At 39.2% G+C, this 24,594-nt stretch overlaps 2 long non-coding RNA genes across 3 annotated transcripts in view; one reads left to right on the top strand and one right to left on the bottom strand.

The window, feature by feature from the left end:
• Positions 1 to 2,637: 2,637 nt before the first annotated feature.
• Positions 2,638 to 4,178, bottom strand: LOC145658945 (uncharacterized). The gene is made up of 3 exons (XR_014124839.1): positions 4,045 to 4,178; positions 3,762 to 3,908; positions 2,638 to 2,774 (listed from the first exon to the last, which is right to left on the bottom strand). It is a non-coding gene; the product is annotated as an uncharacterized LOC145658945 (long non-coding RNA).
• The window catches only part of LOC145658946 (uncharacterized), a 79,971-nt gene continuing 58,147 nt past the window's right edge, over positions 2,771 to 24,594 (top strand). The window contains exons 1-4 of one of the 2 annotated variants that reach the window (XR_014124840.1): positions 2,771 to 3,018; positions 3,970 to 4,119; positions 6,154 to 11,676; positions 12,132 to 13,349. This is a non-coding gene — a long non-coding RNA (uncharacterized LOC145658946). Of the gene's footprint in view, positions 3,019 to 3,969; positions 4,120 to 6,153; positions 11,677 to 12,131; positions 13,350 to 24,594 lie in introns of those variants that run through there. The other variant, XR_014124841.1, reaches the window with a different exon arrangement.

The raw sequence follows: 24,594 nt of genomic DNA, 5'->3' as shown, positions 1-24,594 counted from the left end.
AATGGTTGATGGAATATATAGCATTTATGTAGTATGTTGTCTATATTATATATAGATACACACACTGTTTTAACATATAATTTGATTCAGTACATTTGATATATTGTACTGTCAATATTAAATGTGTTTCTCAGAATAAATGAAACAGACTTGACTACAGGTTTCTGCATTCCTAAAGATCTATTTTTTTTTTTTGCAAAGAACTCCATTTACAACAAATTCTCAATATATAATTAAACACTGTTTGCTAAAAACATCTGGAGCTCATCATAGCCCCTCCAATGGAGCCTGAGGACCCAGCCGGTCCTTTCACTATATAAATATATGAGATGGGTCCTTAACAACATTGTCAACAACCCCTGCCCCCTTCCCACAGGAAGAGAGTGTTAAATAATAATAATAATAATAATAATTATTATTATTATTATTAAATAATAATTAAATAGTGATAGTTAAATAATTGTTTCCACCTGATAAATAGCCCATGCAATAACTGGCCAAATATAAAACTGAAGCAATAAATAGAACAAAAGCCAATAAGACAAAGGGAAATTGTGATAAACTGGGATAAGGATAAAACAGACAACTAAATAAATCATAACTATTAATAACAATAGATCATTCTGAAACAGTCCTGAATTAGCGGATCATTGTTGGGCTTCAGCAGGAAATTCTTAATCTGGAGTTGCGTTTTATTTTTTTTCATTTTGTAAGGGCTGTTGCTGTTGAAACATCCCTGGACAACATCTCTGCTTCCACGACAATGTACGCTGGATTGGCAACAATTTTCTGATCTCATGTGGTATTCAGAAGAGGCTAATCAAACCCACCATGACCCTGACCCTGCCAGACCGCATTGTCCTGCACTGCCCTGCTGTGTTCAGGGATGGCTGGCTTCACTCATACACTTCATACACTTCCATCAAGACCAGGGGTTTCTATTGGTTTATGTACTCAAGCTGTTTTGGCATCTCCGTACTTGTGGGATGTGAGATGTAAGAAACACATTTGTGAACTGCAGGAACCAATCTTTGCATCTAACCTTGCAACTTTTCATGATGTACTGTTAGCAGTGAGTGATGGGCTGTTTTGAATTAATACATACCTCTAGAACTGGAGCTGTTGACCACAGCACGTTGTGTTGGGAAAACGTATGTCTTTATATTACTGGCTGAAGTACATGTACTAATTAGTTTTTCTATGCTGGACAGTGCAAAAGATTAAATTTTTTGTTTGTTTCTGCAAAAATATATAAAATTAACTGTTGGTAATACTATTTCACTTGACATAACAATAAAAACCAACCATGAAAGCTGATTTAGCCTTGCACAGAACCGTCCAGCATTAGAACAAAGGCTCCGCGTGTAAGAATAAACGAATAAGGTGCCTTGCGAACATTAGAGACATAGGATCGACATTTAATAATAAACGAATAAGATTTAAAAATAAATTAATCTCGCGAGCATCATTGCTCTGTATTTCAGAAAAAAAACAACCACAATCCAAACAAAACTAACAAAAACAAACACAACCCCCACAAGACAGTTGATGCCGCTTTCAAACATAAAAAAAATTACTTGCGAGTTCTGTAGGTCTACATTCTTTTTCAACAATCCCCCGCCCACTCATGCCCCACTTCGCGCTGAAATCGCACAGAAGGAAGAAAAACACTGAAAATATAGTGGAAAACTTTACTAGCTTTATTTGGAGTATATGTATATATAAAATGTAATACACTTTAAGATACAAGGTTTTCTTTTAAAAAGGATAAAGAATCGAACAAATTCAAAATCCACTCATATCCACATTTGTCCTTTTGAAAATAAACTGATTATACAGTACGTTATAGTTTATTATAGAGTACATTTTTAAAACCTTTTTTTGACAAATGATATATAAAAAAAAATTTCTGAACAGAAATCCACCTTAATCTTTGCTTGCTCCAAACATTATCAAACAGGAAAAAGGCACGAGTTCAGTTTCTTTGTGTAGTATCACGTACAGTTTAGGATAAAATTTTTAAAATATTCAATCGTATTAAAAGAAGATAGTAGAAAATAATTCTCCAAACGTACAGATTTTTAAAAATTTCTCAAGCGTTAGATTCGACAACCACTTTGAAGACAATAAAAATAATGAGAAAAACTATCCCAAGGACCAGCGAGGCTATATTCAAGTTTCGGGCAGTTCTGGAGTGTTCTTCTGCTCTCGAGCCATCTCCAATAGTGTTAGCCGTGTCAGTCTATGATGAAAAAGTTTTGTTTTTCTCAATCAAAGGTTGTTTTCTGATTTTTGTTTTACAGAAACAAATTTTCATAACAAACAGAAAAGGTTTCTCACTACTATTATTAATTAAGAAGTATCTTCCAATGACTTACTCGGCATGAGAACACAATCGCAGCAATTCCCAGGGGAAGGCAGCAGAATATGGTGTTAAGGATGGACCAGGCCAGGTACGTGGTGGCGTTGCTGCGAGGAGCGCCAGTAGTTTTCCCGTCCATTTTCCTTCTTTGTTCTGCGTGCTTTCACTAAAGGAACCGAGTGCGCAAAAGGTCCAGTAAGGAATGTGGGTAGGGAACAGGCTGCAAGTCTAGATATACGAGGTGGGTTGTGAACAGAGCTGGGGGGGCGTGGAGTGTCTTCACATCACCGAAATACCCAGTAGGCCTTATCGCTGCTTGGCCAAGCATACGTAGACCAGGAAAGGGCGTAAGAATGGCGGAGAAGTGGCTTGGAAAGATCCCATCATGGCAATGCTCTCTCTGGGAAATAGCCTGGAATTATAAATACACTTCATGGGCACACGCGCACAGGACCGAGAACTGAACAGTTGTAAGGTGTATCTGATTTTCAGGACAAAAGTGTAGCCTTCGTAGCAGAGTATATTGCGGGCGGTTTTAATATAAAATGGCTTTCGTCTGACTATCCACAATAGTTTTTGAATATGCGTTTTGACTATTCAGAACGACAATTAAGGATTTATGCAATCTGCAATTTGCAAACTTGCCAGTAAGAACGGTAAGAACTAAAGTTATGTGATTCTTCAATTGGGGGCTCTTTTCACCATCTTTAAATTTTGTAATAATTTTGTGATATGACAATCTTTTGTTAAACCTTTATATGCTTTGAATTAAAGACTCAGTGATGGCCAAAACTGACTTTATATCAAATAAAATCAGATTTATTTATATAGCGCTTTTTGCAACAGATGTTGTCACAAAGCAGCTTTAAAAATTGTCCAAGTGCAAGCCCCCAGTGAGAAAGCCAAAGGCAATAGTGGAAAGGGAAAACTCCCTAAAGCATGAGGAAGAAACCTTGAGAGCAACCAAGACTCAAAGGAGGGCCCATCCTCCTCTTAATTAATTATATATAATTTAAATATTTGATATTTATTTGCCAAGTGACCTAACAAAATATTCCCATCACATTTATCATAAAAGGAGATAAGCAGGTAATTTGAACTTAATTTTGCTTAATATGTGGACAATTCAATTTCGAAAAAGAGCAAACTAAAAGAGCAGAAAAAATATCTAAACATAGTACACTCACAAAGACACTTAGGACAAAGATGATCATTTTTAGGTTAATGCTTTAGCTAAACAATGCTCGGCAAAACAGTTGCTTTCAAACATGACACGTAACTAAATCCTAAAGATAGGTGCATGTGAGAAAGGGAGAGAGAGGAGCCTACACGGCTCATACTTTTGACAAGACTGCAGTCTTCTGCATCTACGAGTTGAATTATTCCTGGATCCACATACCTGTCATATTTTACAACACCCCAATGTTCTTTGAGTTTGTCTCTGATCTTGGTGACCAGAGAAAGGTTGCTTGTGCATCCATCAAAGCTTTATTGGATGTAGTTCTTCTGCTCTCGCGCCATCTCCAATAGTGTTAGCCGTGTCAGTCTATGATGGAAAAGTTTTGTTTTTCTCAATCAAAGGTTGTTTTCTGATTTTTGTTTTACAGAAACAAATTTTCATAACAAACAGAAAAGGTTTCTCACTACTATTATTAATTAAGAAGTATCTTCCAATGACTTACTCGGCATGAGAACACAATCGCAGCAATTCCCAGGGGAAGGCAGCAGAATATGGTGTTAAGGATGGACCAGGCCAGGTACGTGGTGGCGTTGCTGTGAGGAGCACCAGTAGTTTGCCCGTCCATTTTCCTTCTTTGTTCTGTGTGCTTTCACTAAAGGAAATTGGATGTAGTGGGCTCTTGGTGCATGGTCAGTGACTGTGGATTGTAGCACTTTCATTCATCTGAAGCTGAACAAAAGCAGCTGAGTACTCATCAACTGATGTGCCCTGGAGTATTGGTGAAAATGTGTTTCAGTAGGGAAAGGCTGTATGTTAGTGATGTGTTACAGATTATCCACAATATGTCAACAACATATAACTATAATTATATAACTCATTAATCTTCATGGTTCCGTGGACAGTGTCCAGCTGTTGGGGAATTAAGCCATCTTTCTTTGCAATGACATCATCTGTGACAGAAGAATTTTACTTTTGTCTGCTCATTGAATAACATCTTTAAAAGGACCTCTGAATTTGGCAGCTCTATTCCTCTTGCAACAAAGGCATGTGCTGTTCTTTTAACAGCTGCCCCTACCCCATCCTCAGGGCTCTTGCCATGTCCAGCTTCTAGGAGATTCCAACTCAGCCTTTGGAATCCAAACTCAAATGGAAAAGTTTAGAACAAGTAGAAATCCTTCTTTGATCGGTACTGTGTTGTGGGGCAATCACTAATGATGTGAAGTTTGGTTCCTGATGGGGCTTGCTCTTTAATGCAAGACAGCACAGGTGAGAGATTGGCATCACAAGCATCACACTCTGCCCAGAGTGCCCATATGTCTGAAGTCATGCCTCTTTAAGGAAGGTATTGAACAGAGAGACAACACAAATTTGCTTGTGTAGGCAACTCTAGTGTGTAGAGTGTGGAGTATCACTTTGATTTTGTTGGACCTGTAGGAAATTGAGATCTAAGGGGGTGTTTGTAGATATATAATTCTATACTTAGTTTTATCCTCGCAGTGGCTCTTTTATTTCTTTGGTTAATTCTCCATTGTCTGTGATTGCATCTTTGTTCCCATTTTGAAAGCTGTGTGTCACGGACTGCTCCTCTTTCCATTGGTCACCCCACCGCATGCAGTGGGAATTTATTGTAATTATTCTTGTTTGTAGCCACGCCTCTGGTGTCTGTGCACACCTGCATATGGTTTAGTGTGTATTGTTTGTCTGTATTTAAATAGATGTTTATGTGGACCTGCTATGTGCATGCTACCAACACCTGGAAGAGAGAAGGTTAAGACAATAGCCAGGCCCACTATGCCACCCATGTAGTGGTATATGGGAACCAATCTGCTCCCCATGGTCCCAGCCTGGGAACACTAGCCCCTCCCCAGAAAGTCCAGGGTGGTTGAGGTCCTATGCCCAGCATCCAGGGGCCCAAGAAGCAGCTTGGGGTAACAGAAACAGGGATCCCTCTACATTTAGCTGACACTTTTATCCAAAGCAACTTGCAATTATGACTGAGTACAACTTAATCAAATGAGGCCTTGCTCAGGGGCCCAACAGTGGCAGGGCTTGAACCAGCAACCTTCCAAATACAAGTCAAGAACCTTTACTACTGAGCTACCACTGCCTCCCTCTAGACTAGCCATAGCTAGAGGAATACCCACTAGTGCATGACTATCGCTTCCTCTTGGTGCGCACGAGTTTGGTGCTGTCTAGAAGACTCAACCTTGAGAGTAACCCCATGAACAGTCCTTTTGTTGAGAGAGTCAGAGTCCTGTGGTGGTCAGTCATTCTGTGACAGCTTGAGTGCCTTAGCGCAAGGAACAGGATACTGAAATGTCTCTCAACATAGACATTTATTTGACAAGACAAAACATGAGGAAACTACAACCGTGATGGCACTCACACTAGTGCAGCATGATGTAAATAATAAATGACAACAATGAACATGAGCATACACATGAACATTTACACTAACACTAGCACTAACACTGTGAACAATGAACATACACACAAATGTACATACATATAATTTTTTAAAAGCAGGCACTGTGTTTGCAATTTGTAAATCTCGTTCTTATTCCTGCTACATCTGCTTTGCATTTCTAACTTTTGCATTTTGTTCCACTAGGTTGAGTGAGGCTAACCACTACCAACAGCTTCAAAGTAACGGAGCAACGTCATAAAGTCTTTTTCAAGGTCTATCTGTGCCATGACATATGCAGAACTCTGGAAGCGTTCTTTCTGGGCAACTCTACTGCAAAAAAGCATCAAGACACTGGTAAGATAAAGTTAGCTGCATGAAATGAAATCACACTCCAAGGTAAGCCCTGATGATTTAAGAGGTGCTTCAAGTCAACCATTTCTATCACACAAGGTATGTGGTGGCATTACTGCAGGGAGTGTCAGTCATTTTTTATCCAATTTGCATTCTTTGTTCTGCATGTATTCAATAAAGAAGCCATGGCGTGAAATATCATTCATGCACGCTTCACTGATCTAAGTACTTGGACAACATTAGGAATGTGACATCTTCATATATAGGGTCCAAGCATTTAATGATTTTTCTTCTGATAATTTCTCTTGGCTAAAATGAAATCTGCAGCAAAGACCATAAGGCCCATAAACATCAAACTTGACGACAAGGTGCACTGGCTTGATGGTGGCGGTATATCACTTTGTTTAAAGTTTTGATTATTTTCTCTGACACCATAAGGCATAGAGACAAAATTCCACTTTCAATGCATTCCTTGACTCAAGCCAAAATAAAAAGGCACAGAGAACCATTAAGCTCCAGAGACTTTTTTTTTTTTTTTTTAGGTTTTTGCTAATTTGCATAATATGCAAAAATAATTTTGACATTTCAAAACAATATAACTGCAAATTAAACCTTCTGGAAATGCACATATTTTGCATAAACAGCTAAAACTCACTATTACTTCATCCAGTTTTGATGAAACTTCACAGAACTTTTAGGCACATGATTCTATGGAGGCCTTCTAACTTTGGTGAATGTATGTAGGGTGTTATAAAACCTAGAAAGCTATTTTGTATGATGCTTCTTTTAGCTAGATTATATGAAGAAAATTAATGATTAACCAGCATTTCAAAAACTGTGATCACCATTGGCCAATCGGTCTTCAGCAGACATTTCACAAGCTTAACATTGATCAGTCATAAAGAAATTTAAATGGTATGTCTCAGTAAGTATTCTCTGCAACCACGTTAAATTTTAAAATATATTCATGAAAATGAATTTGAGTTTGTCTGATTTTGATGGATTTTGACAGATTTATTTAAATTAACATTTTAAGGAGATCTGCCAAGTTTGAGCAAAATAGGCCATCAAGATGCTCTACATAATTGCACAATGCATATAATAGCAGGCCTTATGATTTCATATCAACACAAAAATTGACAGACATGCATGCAATGACAGTTTATTGTTGACTGCCAAGTTTGAGCTAGATCAGCAATCAAGCGACACTATAGCACAAAATTACCTACTTTTAGCATGATCATACACCTTGCGACACAGAAATTTACAGACATACATGTAATGACAGTATTGCAAGGGAGCAACAACCCTGGGCAGAACATGAAAGGACTCCTGATGGGTTAGTGGCCATGTATGGTAAGCTCTCTGATGGTTAAAAAATCAACAGAGGTGGACCCAACTGCAGATACAGAGGAGTGTGAGGGACAAACAAGTAAACAAAAACAAAAAGGAAAACTATTGCCTGCTGAGAGCAGGATTCGTCAGGATATAACTGGACTTTAGTGAAGCTTTAAGATAGACAGAGTTCACCTGTGTCACCGCTCCCTGACATTACGCTTCCTATGGGGACACTTTTCCGCATTCTTTGTTTGTTGTCTTCCTGGTCTTGTTTCCTTATTGCTTTCACATGTGCTTTGTTATTACCTCATTAGTTTGTTATTAAAGCCCTGTGTTTTTATGCCTGGTTGTTGGTCTTTTATATTTTCTCTATATTACCTCTTGTGAGTTTGTTTGTGGTTAGCATGCTTATGTACGTGTTTGTGGTTCTTCCTTGTTTCAGTAACTTTTTTTTTTTAAATTCCCATCTGGCTTGTGTTTTGTTTAAGGTTCTTGCACCTATTCTGTTACTGTCTTTGACTGTAAATAAATTCACTTTGACTATGCACTGTGTCCACTATGGCGTTACAACCTGCTGATGATCCTGTTGATTACTAACTGGCAGCAAGCAGCTGCCCCCTGGTGGCTGGAGGCCTGTACTTGAGGCAGCATACACAGTATAACTGGCAGTGAAATGCTTTTGGTGACTGCTCTGCCCGTAGCCAAGGAGAGATAAATATAATATACAGATCAGGGAAACGGATGTGGATAGGTGGTGACATCCACTTTGCCGGGAACTGGAACACGAGCAGGCTGGGTGGAGTTTTCTATGCTGGGAACAGGAAGACAAGCAAGCTGGACTTCATTTTTCATGCTGGGAACAGGGACTGGTTGGATGGCGTCTTCCATGTCTTCTCACGTTCGAGGCATTGTCACTTCGCAAGTGTGTTTGCCACGGAAGTTACAGCAAGGTGACCAGTAACCAGAGAGGCACACACTTACTGTGTTCTTAGTGGACTGGCCATTCTGTAATGTTTGGGAGGTGGAGAGCAAACAAACTTGCAAAGTGACAACACCCCAGATGTGAGAAGGAATGAATCACAAACTCTGGAAGCCATAATGAGAACAGACAGACAGGATAGAATGAATAAACAATAAGTTTAATAACAGTGTCAGACTAACCCGGGAAACACAACACAGAATAGAACAAAGAAGAAACAGAAGAATAACAGGCTATCAGGGTGAGAGCAAGAACTAGTCAACAAAGGAAATAAACACTAAGGAAAGACGGAGAACAGCGATGAGTTATAAAACTCGGACGAGGGGGGAATACGCTGAACCGGGCAGCGTAAGATAGACGAACAATAACCAAGACAAAAAACACAGGTAACAGATCTAAAAGGAAAACCAGACAACACTTGCATATATGAACAAGGGAAGAGAAACCTAAACAGAAGTGAAGCGATGGGAGAATACCTGATGAGGACAAGCTAATACAAACAGGGAAAGCAATGTAGATGAAAGCACAGAGAGAAAGTACAACAGATGAGAGAACAAAATAAAACTAGCAAAAATAAACAGGAAAAGCAACATAGACAGAGAAGGTATCTTAACCTGGAGGGCAGGGAGAAAGTGCATAGGAACAAGACGAGCGATCAAGCAGGATATACCTAAACAATGACCAGCAAGCACAAGATGAAGAAGTAGACACAATAACAAAGGATAGACGAGGAATAACTGGAGTTAAAGGAGACCATAGAAACAGACAATAGTGGGAAAACAAGGAAGAGTTTAGGTAGCCAGGGAAACGGGACGCTCTGGTCTGCAAGTATGGCATCATGTTAAAAACTGTACTGCTTTCCAGGTATTACACTTTGTTTCTAATTGGTTCATAGGTCAGGTTGATATCAAAGTTAGGTTGGCATTATCTTTCATGACTCTTCAAAAAATTCCATTATAAATGGTATAAACACTAATTTCAGCCCTGGATCAGTACCGGCCAGCTTAATGTCGGAGAGAGGACTCTCCATAATCCAACAAAGGGCTCTTTGTGAGCTCAGTCAGAGCTAGTTGGCTGAGTGACTGCTCACTCTGTGCAGAGCAAATCTCTGCTAGTTGCAAAATCCTGTGCAACTGTGGCTCATGTAGAACCAGCCTGCATTCAAGAGATGTTGCTCAGGTCCAAGTCTTTATTACTTCCACCACAACTGCCACTGTATGGGCAAGAAAACTGCAATCCCCTGTTGGTGGGTGTGGGTGGGTGGGTGTACATAAATTCACATTTCCCTCCCAATTGCTTCTCCAGTTATGGCTCTTCAGTTCCCCGGCTGACCTAGACATATCACAGGTCAAACATGGACTTTGAACCACCTCAGATCTGCTGTTTTACTAAATGTCTCTAGCTGCAAAATATACAGCCCAAGACTTGTATACAAACATTGCTTCTTTTGTGCCTGTAGTCTGTAGTTTGTTTGGCATGATTAAACCATACAAAATGTAATACATTGAAAATATACATATCAGTGTATGAAAAATTCTGGCCTTTTCATACTGGACATTCGTTTTATTGTTGACTTGAAGTTACATTTTTGGCATTTAACTGACACTTTTATCTAAACTTACAATTATGACTTAGTAGAATTTGAGCAATTATAGGTTAAGAATCTTGCTCAAGGACCTAACAGTGGTAACTTGGTAGCAGTGGAGTGTGAACTGACAACCTTCTGATTACTAGTCAAGTACCTTAACTGAACTACCACTGCCATAAGCACACCCACTTATCAGTGCAAACTGTAACTTTCACATCACATAGGGTATTCATGGGAAAATTAAAAGATTACATGTAAAGATTAAAACATGTGCAATTAAGAAGTGATATGAAGTATGTGGGTAAATTCTATTCTACTACAACCCATACCATAGGCTAGCTAACTACTTGAGTAACCTAGATAGCTTGTACATTTCAAAAGTCCACTAGACCTAACAAGTTACAAATAAACATGATCTTTGACTGAAATTGACACACACAGAGATTAACAAGGTAGTGTTTACTTGTATGAGTAATTCAAAGATGTAGACAGAGCTGATCTATTTGCATGAACTATTTTTTGTTTTCCAAAATGTTTTGACCACAGATTATCCTTTGGCTCAGAACAGATTGGATTCTGCAAAAAGGATTCTGTTGGCCCTTTTATTAGAATTGCTGGTACTGTTATTATCATCGGTGAGCCTATTATTAGAGTTATTGACATTTTGAAGTTTATATTGGGTTTAGCTCCCTGCTTTTTGTTGTGCTCACCAGTCATAACATCTGTAGGTAAGTCTTGCAGTCTAGACACATTAGGATATAAGCAGGCAGTATAGAGGGTAAATTCTTTTCCCTTGTTGTTATGGATTAGATGGGTGGCACATTTTGTTTTTCTTTGCTTTGATGCAATTCATTGCATCCATTTTAGAAACTCTAGTCTCCCTTCCTTTAAAACTATAACGCAACTGAACCCCTGAAAACTAGAGGAACTAGTGAAACTAGTTACCGAGCCATTCTCACTGCAGAGTCATATGTGAGTTTGTAGGGAGGGGGTGGGGAGAGCTCATGCTCTCTTCATTCAGACAACAGAAGGCCTGAGACTCTTTCATGTTAATGTGAAATACTGAGCATTGTGCCAAATGTTATGGATTATGTTTCCTCTTTGGTGATTAAAGTGGTTCTTTTGAAATTGCCAAGCTGTAATATGAACATTGCCCGAGTTGATTTTAAGAAAAAAAAAAAAATTCATTTCAGTTCTGTGCGGCCTGTTGCTGTTGCTACAACAATGGAAAGAAGAGGGGGAGGGGAAGAAGCTAAATGGATTACACAGGAGGAAGAGGGTGACTAATTTTGCAGCTAAGAAGTGTAACATATTTTGCCACATTGACTTGAATAGGCAGGAGCCCTCTATCGCGTTCTACCCTATATATAATGTTTGCTTGAACAAGACTGAAGAAGGAATAAATATATAGTCTCAAGTACAATCAGATTTCTGCTATCTAGAAACTTATTCACATGACAGCCAAGAAAAGGTATCTGGGATACTTTTATCTTTTTATAACAAGAATGCATGTTATGTATAGCAGGGTTCAACATAAGAAATGGCCCAGTTCCCTGGGACCAGTAAAAAGTATGTCAGGCAAGTTGATTGGCCAGTTGCTATCTTATTTGGGCCAGTGACAGTGTTTCTGTCAATCACAGTCATGAGTCAGTTTACCTGTGATGCTAACTGGCTGAAGCTAGTTTCTTTAAAATTACAGATTTCACAGATTTTAGAAGACAAATGCTAGCAAGCATAGCTACATTTCATGAAATGTATTAAATAGCACTTAACTGTTCATTCTCCATTCTCTCTTACTGAAATGAAAATTCATGTCCATGTTTTGACATGGCTCTCTTCATGTCATAGAATTATTATTCTTAAAAGATGCTTAAAATGCTGGAGCCTCAAACAACATTCAAAATACAGCAGTTATTTTTTCCCCAGATCTTCATTCCATGGCTGATCAACTTTATGCCTCTTCAGATATTGCAGCTCTGCGCATCACCCCTATTCTTAAAAATCTGAACCATTACGATTCTTCTCCACTCCACTCCTTGGACATCCTCTTACATCCAAGATTTTGTCAAACAATCTAGTTAAAATGTCCACTGCCATCTCTCCTAGACAGCTCCATGCCTCCAATGGTATGTCATCTGGTCCCAGCTGCCTTTCACTCTTATTTATAGCTGCCTTCACTTCGTCCTTGCTAATCCAAGGCACTCCCTGGTTCACTGTCTCTGCCATCCAACCTTCACTCTCACATGTATTGACGTTTTGTGAAAAAAATGTGTGGTTGTGTAATATATTGCTGCTGAAACCGACATGGTTTTTCAGCTCAAAATGTTAAGTATTTGAAGTGATTATGTTGTATAACAATACTACAATCTACTAAAGTTTCATCAGTGTGTACCACTCTACCATTTGTCATTTTTTTTTTAATTAAGCTCTAAGTTTCTGCTGTTCTGGTACATGGTCTGTATTGTTTCTTGTAAAGGTAATGAGTAAAACGTTGTATAGGACAGCAGATTCTAGAGCAAGAAGTGTACTTGCATGCAGTAGACTAAATTACCAGGAGGGGGCATTGTTGGTTCTTACATCCTACTATACTGGCATTCAACTCTACTTCCAAGAGCTGACCTCAGGACTATAAAAGAGTGAAATGGTCAACTTTCACTGTCTTCTGATGTACAATCCAAAGTTTAATTATCTCTAGTTTTTGGTGTAAAGATTAGGTTCATTTTATGTTAGATGTTACTGAATATTATTTGATGCTTTTCTGTTTACAAGAGATACTCGAATGCACTGGTTTACTAGCGTTCTTAAGTAATCAGTGTGTGAGAGCACCAATCAGAGGGTGACAAAGCAGGGCCAGAGAAGCTGCACCCAGTGAGAAATGTCCAGATCTTGTTATATTCCTTATGCATTTATAATACAAAACATGGTGTACAGGTGAGACGAAGTTACAGAACATCCCCACACTTCATTGTACTATGCAAAAAGTCTAAGGATACCCAAGAAAATTCTACATTGTTTCATTTATCAGGGCAATAAGTTTAGTTGAAAACATTTGCAAATAAACACTTGACTTTTGCACAGCACTGTACATGCATGAAGGGCTACTTTCCCAGACCCAGATTAGGCCATGTCTAAGACTAATAAAAAATAATTTCCTGTAGTTTAAACAATGGCAATTTAGTTGGATCTTAGACTCAATCTATGTATGGGATACCAGGCATAGGGCCTGTGCACTTTGCTGTTGATTTCCTCATACTGCATTCAGTATGATGATGCTCAACTTCCTGTTGTTGTTCTCATCACTTTTCATTAGCCTAATTATCCAATGAACTTTGGAGTGGATGATTCAGTCTTTACAAATCCAGTCTTTCCAGGAAGTGCAAGTTGTTACAACATGCCAAACTAGAAATACACTCCACTTTCAGAAATGAAGAGGAATTTCTTCCAGAGAGAAGAGAGAAGAAAAGAACAACAGAGCCCACATTAGAGGTGTCACTGCTTTGGCCAAGAGCCTTTTCTATCTGTATTTGGGATGAATGGCATTGATCTTTTTCACCTGAGCTCCTTCCTTGAAGGAGTCAGATTGACAGAGCCTCTCTGAGCTCTGAGCCTCGGCTGCCGTGGTAAAGACTTTCCTAGGTGAGTGGGGATCTGGGGCTAGCTCATGCCCAAGGCAAGACAGATTTCCAGTAAAGATTAATGCTGAAAATGAGGAGTGGATTGGGCTAGCTTGGAGTTTTATCTCTGAAAAACACATCTGGGAAGCAGGACCGACACATGCAGATGCTTTTAGATTGAAACAGGATGACAGCACAGCCATGGCCAATTACAGACAAATTGTATGTTTGACATAATAAAAGGCATCTAAGATAAAGCATGGCAGTCTTCAGGAATTTGTCATCCCACTCGTATTTTCTGTACTGACACTACAGGGAGGTATGATTGATGGTAAAACACTTTTTCCAAAATTTTGGTGAACAAGCCTATTTTAGTCACCAGCTATAAGCTCTATAGATACTGTGCTTTATTACAACCTGACTATAATGTGGCATGCAAGGGTCTGGACCAAAATGTGATTCACATCCACTAAAAAAGAGACCATGCAAAAACTGTAATGTAATTTCCTGAAATACAACTGAACCTTGATTTAATTCTCCATTTAATGGTTTCATTGAACTGCTTTGCACTGTGCTATTGAAAATGTAGCTCCTTTAAAAGATGGGACCTGATGACAATATCTGGGCAAAATTCCATTGAAGTTACTTTATCTTGAATTTCACTTGCTTAAAACTCTTTCTCTGTTACTATACCTCTCTGTTATTAATGGCATGGACATGACATGGACTATGTGTTTATTGAAGCAAAGAACACTATTTAAAACGCTATTAAACCTAAGCTGTTTCACATGAGGAAAAACACAACCATGAAATTACATAATTACCAATGAGTAAACAATGAAAGTTCATCTGGAGTAATGGTTCATAAAAACACTTTGTCTGCAGTGAAATGAGAGGCAGGATTTTATTGCTTTTTGGTCCTGAGCAGTAACCAGTGTCTTTGTTTCATTCAAAGTGCTCTCTGACCAAGACACCTTCAGAAGACTGGTCGTCATTGTAAAAGATTTAGGGTCTGTTTTTTTATTGCACACACCAGAGAAGCTCAATCTTGTGATGGTATGGGAAAGAGAGCTACAACTCTTCCGCTTAGAATACGATGCTGGCTGCATGTTTTTCCTTGCAGAAACTGCAAACCTTGTTTATGTAGCTCATGGTCTATAAGACCTCGCTTGTTTGGCTCCTTCATGTCAAAAAAAACAAAAGCAGACATCTCCATGGTGTGAGAGCAGACCACAGTATATTGATCAAAGCCATATCATTGCACTGAATCAGTGGGATAAACTATAATCCATAGCATAGTAGTATATCATGTAATAATGAGTTAGTATTGTAATAAATTGCTGTCCCATCATAGCATGCTTTTGTATTCTGTATTTACCAACAAGCAGGGAGATCATAACTTGGTGGAAACAGTGTTGACGGGCAGATGAACAGATTGAGGAAGGATTCAGGAAGGATCATCCACTGGACTGCATGGAGTGAATGGTGAAACTGGAGTGTGGGCGAGTTGCATTTGTGAAACAAGAGAGTCACCATAATGGAGGACCATGGGCAGGAGGAGCCTCAGCCTCAGCTAACAATACTGAACGAGGTGCCCTGGATCGCGGCTTCGGCTTGAGCATGATCAAGCGCGACAGCTTATGACTGTGAGCATAAATGAGATTAGACAGCACCCGTCTCTGTTGCCCGCCATCATCTCTTTATCCGCATGAGTATTTGCACTGGCTCAGGCCAGAGATCTGTTCCTTGCATTTGACAGCGTGGCCTGCTCGATTCTCTAGGCCCTGCGGCATTCAAATTAGGCTGCGAGGTGGCTAATAGAAATCTCTTGCTCGACGGAGACACTGTGCAGGTTCTAAATGGCTTTTCTTGGAAGGTCAAGCAGGTCTTATCACCTGGTCTCTAAAGCAGATGGTAAATGTTATCAAAATGGATGATCCCAGTGGGTAACATTCTATGATGTGTTCCAAGGTTAAGAGCAAAGATGGGTTATAATCTCACAGGCCCATGTGTGATATTAGGCTGTTTGGAGCACCCAGGTACATAAGTACTGTGACTGAGCAAGCCACTGTAAAACATCGCTCATGCCAAATGTTGGCCTGCCCCATTTTCACTTCAAATAATACTGTGCATTTTACAGAGTAGCGCAGAGGCAGAGGTGCAAAGGACAAATGAGTCCTCCCTCAACAAACAGCCTGACTATTATTGACGGAGGGAGAAGCAAAGCTAAAATGAAACTATGTAAACATGAAAGTCTAAATTTTACATTTTGATTCAATACACTGACACAAACAAAACACACAAACAAAACAACAATTGATGTCAGATAAATCTGTTGCCAAGGCACAATCAGCTGATTTTAGCGCTTAGCCAATGTACTTTGCACAAAGTTCACAGAAAGGCATGTCGCATAACATGAGTGCAAGATCGTGTGAGATTATGATCACATTGTACTTGTGTCTGTGCTAAAAGGTGGTGAGCTTCTCCCTCCCTGCTTATCTCCCCCCACTTCCCATGCCCCCTCTCTTCCTCATATCTGACCTCCCACAGGAGCATCAAGTAGTGTAGGAAGTCATCTAACCAAACACAGACAATTATAAACACATTTCAAGGGCTAGTCATGGCTAGAAGAGACTCTTAAGCATCTCACAATTGAGGCAACAGGGGCTAAAGAAGGAGAGGTGGGGGAGGGGTTGGGGGGGGTTGGAAGATGACCCATGTACCCATGTTGATTGTGATTTATTTACCTCAATACCCAATTTCAGAGTGGGGAAGGATGTAACAGCCAAGGTTCCAAGGATTGGGGGGGGGGGGTTTGGTGGGTGGGGTCTGGGGAGGAGAGAGGCATGCATTTGATGCTCGATACTAAAGGCGATGGTGCCACATTGTTGGTCAATTTCCTTTCACCTGGCACATTTATATTTCATATGGAAATGAACAGTGACTAATGCTGGAACCAAGTGTGCCACGTTCAGAGAACTCAACTCCACTCCCCGGCTTCAAGAACACAGCCGAGGGGTTTCCTCAGCCGAGCCCAAGGGGCCCCAGGGATCGCAGGCATCCTGATGGAAGAAACCAACTTGCTCAGTAATCTTTAGAGTTGAGAAGATTAGAAATACCCACTTTTATGACTTACCTAAGCAATTAACCTCAAAATCACATATGATGCACTTTTGCACTCGAGTACCAGAAATGTTGCTGAAGTGATGTGTTGCTGATTTTCACAGCAACCAAGGCCTGAATGCCTTGGTCTGTCACATCATAAGTCTTCACTGGTTACACAATACACTCTTACCAACCCATGCAAATCCATAAAAGGCACTCATTTTGAATTTAATACAGAGACCACCCTTATAATTCTGCAGCTGATTTTTTGCTTCTACTTGCTACAATGTATCTGCACATTTCATAACTTTTAAATTGTAAATTTCTTTACAGTACATTTTATTAACAATATTTGAAAACATCTATTTAAGAATTTATTGCATCCATTGGTCCTTGTGGATGTTAAATACTACTCTGAGATGAAGTAAAATGATAAAATTTGTGTGCGTGTTTGCAAGCGTGAGCAACCTGATTTCTTTTCCTGTTTATGAGGTCTGCGGTCTCCCTCGGCTGTTGTGGACTGATTTCCGAGCACTTTCTGAGCGCTTTCATTTCTACCCGTCTGTCCCAAAGCTGACACTGAGAGCCTGTTCAATTGCTTCTTGTACATTTCATTAGTTACTGGCGCACAAAGGGTATTTGCATACTTTTTCATTTCTCTTTCCCTGGTACACTAATAGACAAGACAAAAAATCCACACTGTTCAGTTTGCCACACGACTGAAAAATACAGCACACTATCCAGGGTGAATATGTGTGTAGCGTTCAGAACATTGGAAACATTGCACAACTTCAGTGGCTACATCGAAAACTGAAGAGAAACGACAGAAAATAGATCCATTCTGATGTTCATCTGGCGCCAAACCTTTCTTGACAGACTAAGCCTTAGTGTGAAGCGAGTAATATTCATGTCACTCACGACAGTCCTTTTCATGGCAGTATACTTTGATTTAAAATCACTGCAGACCTAGTGCTAGTGCTTAACCTTTGGGAACAAACACAAAACAAGGATAACAAATTGGTGTATATATATGATAATAAAATGCACACACCAAATGAAGCATAATCTGGTGTTTTATTAAATATTTGAATATTGCCAGGGTTGTTTAACTAAAAACACATGATTGACTCTCTCTCTCTCTCTCTATATATATATATATATATATATATATATATATATATATATATATATATATATATATATATATATGGTAGCTGAGCATCTTTGTGTGTGTGTGTGTGTGTGTGTGTGTGTGTGTGTGTGTGTGTGTGTGTGTGTGTGTGTGTGTATGTGTATATATTCTTTGGAGAATAAGATTTGATTAGACCTGGGTATCACCCAGTTAAGACAAGCTTTTTGTAGCTTTTTGTTCAAAAGTCTTTATTGGTCCATTATTCCTGTTCAAGTCTCTACCGAACACCCAACCAGTACCATCCACATGAGAGGGCAAAGGCTGCATTTCTAATGTGTGTATAGAGTGCCTACCTTGCATAGCCCTTTGACAAACTCTGATTTTCATGCTGGTGCCTACCTTGCATAGCCCTTTGACAAACTGTGATTTTCATGCTGGTGGATTGAAGTTTGGCAGGGCTGTTTGAGGCCCATTGCCTTTTTTATTAGATTTTCAAACAATTGTAAAATATTTATCCTTATTTTAAGCATTGCCTATTCATAGTGTGAGATTATTGGTGTTACATTTGCCTCAGCTTCTTTGTTTTATAGTGGACCATTGGCTTGGCTTTGCACTGAAGAAACTGAATAGTATTGCCTTCTTCGAGCCTTTTCTTAAAAGACCTGGAAATTATTTGTCCTCCTTACTCAAATTTTTAGCAGGAAGAATGTGATTATCTTTACACTTCTGCTTCAATTCAACATTTATTGGGCACTACAGGGGACGTAAAATAACCTCTAAATTTTAAATTCTGTTTGAATACTGCCCCCTAATGGCCGTTTAAGGATTACACTTTATTTGGCGTTATCTTTGACGTCAGAGATAACACTACTTGATTATAGCGACTCAAAAGCTACCATATATTGCATATTCATAAACTGTGAAATCATCTATTCTTCAAACACCTCACTCACTCACTCTGCATCGCTCTACAGGAGTAACAGAAATGGCACATGCATAAAAATGCTCCAGTTTTGGGTGCAAGCAGGAGAAATGTCTTTACATTTTGTTCTGGAAAACGAGACTAAATTAGATTGACCCAAATTTTTTTATGGGATTGAAGTGACACCAAATACAAGCATTTGTAGCAGACATTTTACCTCAAATTCATTTGTCTCAGTACAAATTTTGCCTACAGGCTAAAGCTTAAAGCAAGAGCTGAAGACACTTACTGGGGCAATATGGCTCCTGGCTGTATAGTAATGTTAGCTAGATGTGGTTTAACGTAAAAAAATATGATCAATATGTAAGAAATTCACAGATGATACCACTCTGAATCCATTCTTAAAATATGAACTGTGGCATCCTCTAATTTAACCAGAGAATTTGGATTCACCCTTGTTTAAACATGGCATAGATTCTGCTACTGACAAGACACCTAACAGCCTTTCACCTCTTTAGGTTCATACAAGTAAAGCCACATTGATGTGATCTGATTTCTAGCCTGTGCCACACTGATTAACTGGGTGGCTACGGTTAACACGGAGGCTCTCAATCAATGTGATGGGGTCCATGCCCACACAGCAGAATGGTAAAAGGCAACAGAAAAAAGAAAATTCAAAACACTCCTTTTAATGTTATTTTAGGGGAAACAATCAGAGACTAACAGGAATATATAACATTCTTTACAGAAATATTTATTTTTCACAGATTAAAAAAAACAATTACTGTGCAAGGCCTTTAAGGCAGCTTTGCTTTGAGGTAGGCTGTCTTATTTTGTTCTGCCAGTTAACTTTCTACTAATAAAATGTTCTATCCTGGTCTCTGGGGCTGGTGTCAACAGGGAGTGAGCCGTGCTCTTTTCAAGGTTCTCACCCTCCTGTGGTTGGGGAATTATGGGAATTTGCGCTGCTGTGTCCTGGAATTGGTAGACCAGGCTGTGCACAACACTGGGTGACTCTTCTCGAGGTAAATACCTCTACTCCCCCTGCTTCCATCCTGGTTTGTTTCCACGTTGGTTTTGTTTCTGTTTGTATTATTATTTTCCCTGTTTTGTGTTTTCATGTCACTGTTCATGCTAGACACTGCTGAGAGAGTGCGTTGGCTGCTTATCTTTTGTCCATTTTGACTTTATGAGTTTGCTTGTTGGATTGTTTTTTTCTTATTGTTTATTTTCATTGGCCGTTTTTTGGATTTTTTTTAGCAGGTTATTGTTCCCCTCTCTTTTCTTTTTTTTTAGTTGTGTGAGAGAGAATGCTTAGTTACAGCTTGATTGTGATTATTGTGGTTGCATTCCTTTGACCAGTGTCTACCCTGGCTGGACAGAGATAAGTGGGCTTTGTATGCTATCAGGCTTTGGCAACTCGTGGCTGGAAGGTTCCCCCCTCCAAACTGCTCATTTCTGTTAATAGTGTGTCTTCCTTTTTTCTTTTGATGGACAGGAGCTGTATACCCACACATGTGGGCCCAAGCGTATGGCCAGCTGATCCTCAGGGTGGTGGAGTTTCCTCACTGGTCCTGTATTGTACAGCATTCAAGGTGTCCTCTACAGTGTGTGCTGTGTAGCATTAGGAGTCTCCCCCTTTAATTAATCTCCTCTGTTAAGCCCCTGTCCTGCTCCTTATTTCTGTTGATTTTATTAATAGGTTAATTGATTTATAGGGCTTATGCACGTTGATATTGTGTGTCAAGGTTGTTACCAGTGGAATATATGGAATCACATCTTTGGTCTTAAGTGTTTCTGAACCTGTAAATGTTCTGGGTGAATTTCCTTCAGGTGAAATTTCCCTAGGTGGTGTAGGGACCATGGTAGCAGGCCATGAAGGTGATGTAAACATAAGAGACTAAACAGCTAAAACCCTTAGCATGTATTCTATTGGGCCTATTTAGCTGATCACATTATTTTAAAATGTAATAGCTGGTTTATCTATTATGATACTTGGTTAGCTAGCTAGCCTGGTCGCTATATGAACTGCAGACTATAAACTGCTGTTTTGCCTGCTTCTTTTACAATCAGCATTTATCTGGATGTAGCATTACAGCTGTCTCCTCCAGATGTGATTCCTACAGTATATTTATGGGTTTATTGTTTTGTCAGCAGGAAAAAGGAAGGGAATAATATTTCCATTCCAAGAAACACATTATTCGCAACAATACATTAGGCACATCCATGACAAACAAAGTTAACTAGTGTAGAGAATAAGGAGACAATAACTAATATGACAGGCACACGCAATGAGGGTAACACTAAAAATGCTAATAAATTTAGGTAGGCAAACCAACCTCATTACACGTAGATAAGCACAAATCACAACTCTTAGACAACCTTAAACATTCATGTTAACAGGAGGCGCACAGCATTCTAGGAGTCCTCACAGTGCCTTCCCACCCTCTCTCTTTGGTAAGCCAGCCTCTAAAACATAATACATTGCCTAATGTTAATAACAAGTACTATATAAAACTATATAGTTAGAAAAAATATAAGTAGACACACTCATGCCAGACTCAAATCATAGTCTCATGAAGCGATTTGAAAATATTATGTCTTCCAGTAAGGTTATTCTGATTTGTCTCATTATTACTGACCTCCCTCTATGGAAATATATATCAAAATCAAGGTTATGCATTTGTCTGTTTACTACTGTATTCTTTAAGTAATACAAAGGGAATTCACAGCTAGAAAAAAAAAGTTTTCTTGGTCATTTTTTTTGTTTGTGTTGATGTATTTATTTAGCTTTATGGACTTGGACCCTCTAAAGTTGACTTGGTCACCCAATGACCACCGCATTCATAAATTCCTAGAATCGCTTCTGTAGCAGATAAAAATAATGAGGTACAATGAGGTAAAATAAGGGAGAATAAATGTTGTAAAATGTTGTCTCTAGCCTGCAAAACATTTCCAAATAATGTTTTGTTGGCTAGAAAGCAAAACATTCATGTAATTGCTGCAATTAATGTCCTCATGTAAATGAACAAACAAACAAATAAATAATTAAACATCGCCAGATTTTTCAAATCAGCCCAACAGCCAGCACACATTGTGGTAATAAAGGCAGAAATGGAAGAAGCAGAGCACTTTACAGACAGATGCTGAACCAAAACACAATATAATGGTTCCTCACGAAAACAAGAAGCCAACTGTTGTTGGAAAATGATGTGTGTGTGTGTGTTTGTGTGTGTGTGTGTGTTGCAAAGATGTTGGAAACTTGCCTTTGTCTCCACACTATTCTCTTGCTGGGCTTTATAGATTAATTTGCAACTTTGCAGAAGAAAAAAGACAATAGACCGTGGAGCCAGAAACCGGAATAGCTTAGTCATTTTAAACACAGTGCTTTCCAGCACTTTAAAAAAAACTCTAAATCTAAAACACATTAACATAAAGTTCCAAGGACTTTTCATAGGGAGTTTGATAAGTTCAGCAAAGTATTATACAATATTACATTTATGGTGCATACTTTGGAAAGGGTACATTTGGTTATGGGTCATCTAATGTAGCCAGAACCAGAAATAAGTTCCAAAACCTATCCCCTCATCACCAATCAAAATATATTTTTAATGTGACAGTAGTGAGATCGCACAAACACATGTTAAAATATCCTTTAAAATTAGATGCACATAACTTCACCAAAGAACAATTAAAGTTAGTGCTCCCTAGCCAGTCATAGGCATACCACTGCTGTGACTAATGTGATATAGCTCGGGATGTAATTATGAAGCTATTCATGAGCTGGGTCCAAGGCTGGTGCAGTTCAAGTGGAGGAAAAGAAACTGGGGACCACAAAATTAGGCTTTTAATGACAGTACCTTTTAATAACAGTACCTTTTAATTACAGTACCTTGTAATGTCACTACCTTGCCTGGTTCGAACTCCCTTGGACTTGAGGGACTTGTTTTTTGTCTTTTCTTGAAGCATTTCCACAGCAAAAATCCAGTTCTTACGTCCACACAAATATTTTTGCTTCATGTATAATTAGCAGCCTACTGAGAAAGTAGCCAAACTTGCATTTAAAGCTGCTGTGCTAATTACACAACTGTCTGTAAACAGTGACTGCTGCTTGTGGAAGACTGTGATCAGTGTGGCTTTTCTTAGCTGACTCACCCTCCCCCATCGTTTGTCCTGTAGCCTTCTTGTGACACTTATATGACATTAGTTTGGAAGCTGCTGTGAGCACGAGAGACGAGATGGCTAACGAGCCAAGGCTGACATTACAAAAATAAACAAACAAACAAATGATCTTCCTCTTCAGAGTTGGTGTTGGCAGTCCCTCTAGTTACTCTAGACACTTCTGTTCCACAGGACACAGACTGAAGGATCACTGAAAGTTATACTTCAGAGAAACATGTTGAAATATATTTTAAATGAAATCATTTCACTAGTCTAAAAAATGGTATTAAATTTTCCCATGAACTGCCGTTACATGTAGTTTATGCTAGAGGTCACAAGACCTCATTGTGAGTTCTAGTAGAATAGAATATTCTAGAATAGAATAATACCTAAGAAATAACAGTATAGTATTTAAATCAAAGCTTCCATTTTATATGACATCAGCCAATCCATACAGACAGAATACTAAAAACCCAGTTGATGATGATCATAAATTGACAAGAAAATTTGGACAGGCAGGACTACCACTGTGTGGTTTGGCTTTTAGTTCCCACAAGATTTAAATTTGGGGTATAAAGGAATTGGGTAAAAAAGACTCAAACTGAAACATATAGGGGCCAGTGAACTTTTATATTGGATAATTTTGTACCATCAATAAATATTTTGTCAGAAGAAAATTGGGAAAAAAATTGAGGTTAGCTCTCTATCCATTATGCTTCTATCCAGGAAAGCCACACTACTAACTAGAGATTGTAGGGCGAATCATTGCGAATCAAGTATTTCTTGTAGATGAGGACCAATGATAACCTTTCAGCACAAGTGGTCATGCAGTCATAGACAGCGTCAGCTCTCTCTGCAAAAGGCTCTCTAGCAAAACATCTGTTTTGCAGTGTAGTCTTACTTCCTTGTCTGAAGTGTATGTGCTGAGGGGCTCAGAGAAAAGTTCTAAACTTCCGGACCACATGCGGAGCTTTTTCTGTCAAACAATTTGAACAACTTTCTTCCTCTGAGACTGCCTGAGGGTCATTCAGGATACAACAGTGTAGAGGAGGAAAAAAAAAAAAACACCCTCTTTTTGGTCGTTTTGGTGAGAAATTGATGATGTCTTTTTCAGGTGTGAGATCATGCAGGGGTCAGACAGCTCTATAAAAGGCTGAACCTTTGATTAACCCCTGGTGGATTGTTGTGTGCAAGGGCTCCTAGTCAGCTCCACTAATTGCTCCTTTCATTGCACCTATGTCTCAGTGAGATCACTGTGCTGGCATCAATGGTAAACAACAATACAAGGAACAGGGGAGGACACACACACACACACACACACACACACACCACACACCACACACTGCATACCACACAACTAACCTCTGATCCACACTGCTTCCACAGCCCCTCCTCAGTAGCGAGAGCAGCCACTACGCTCCATAGATGTGCTCCATAGACAACAGACTGCAGGGA

Source organism: Electrophorus electricus, chromosome 8 (assembly GCF_041902795.1).
Source record: "Electrophorus electricus isolate QZ-2024a chromosome 8, ASM4190279v1, whole genome shotgun sequence".
Taxonomy (NCBI): domain Eukaryota; kingdom Metazoa; phylum Chordata; class Actinopteri; order Gymnotiformes; family Gymnotidae; genus Electrophorus; species Electrophorus electricus.
The sequence above is the reverse complement of the archived record's forward strand: the minus strand, read 5'-3'. Positions and strand labels throughout refer to the sequence as shown.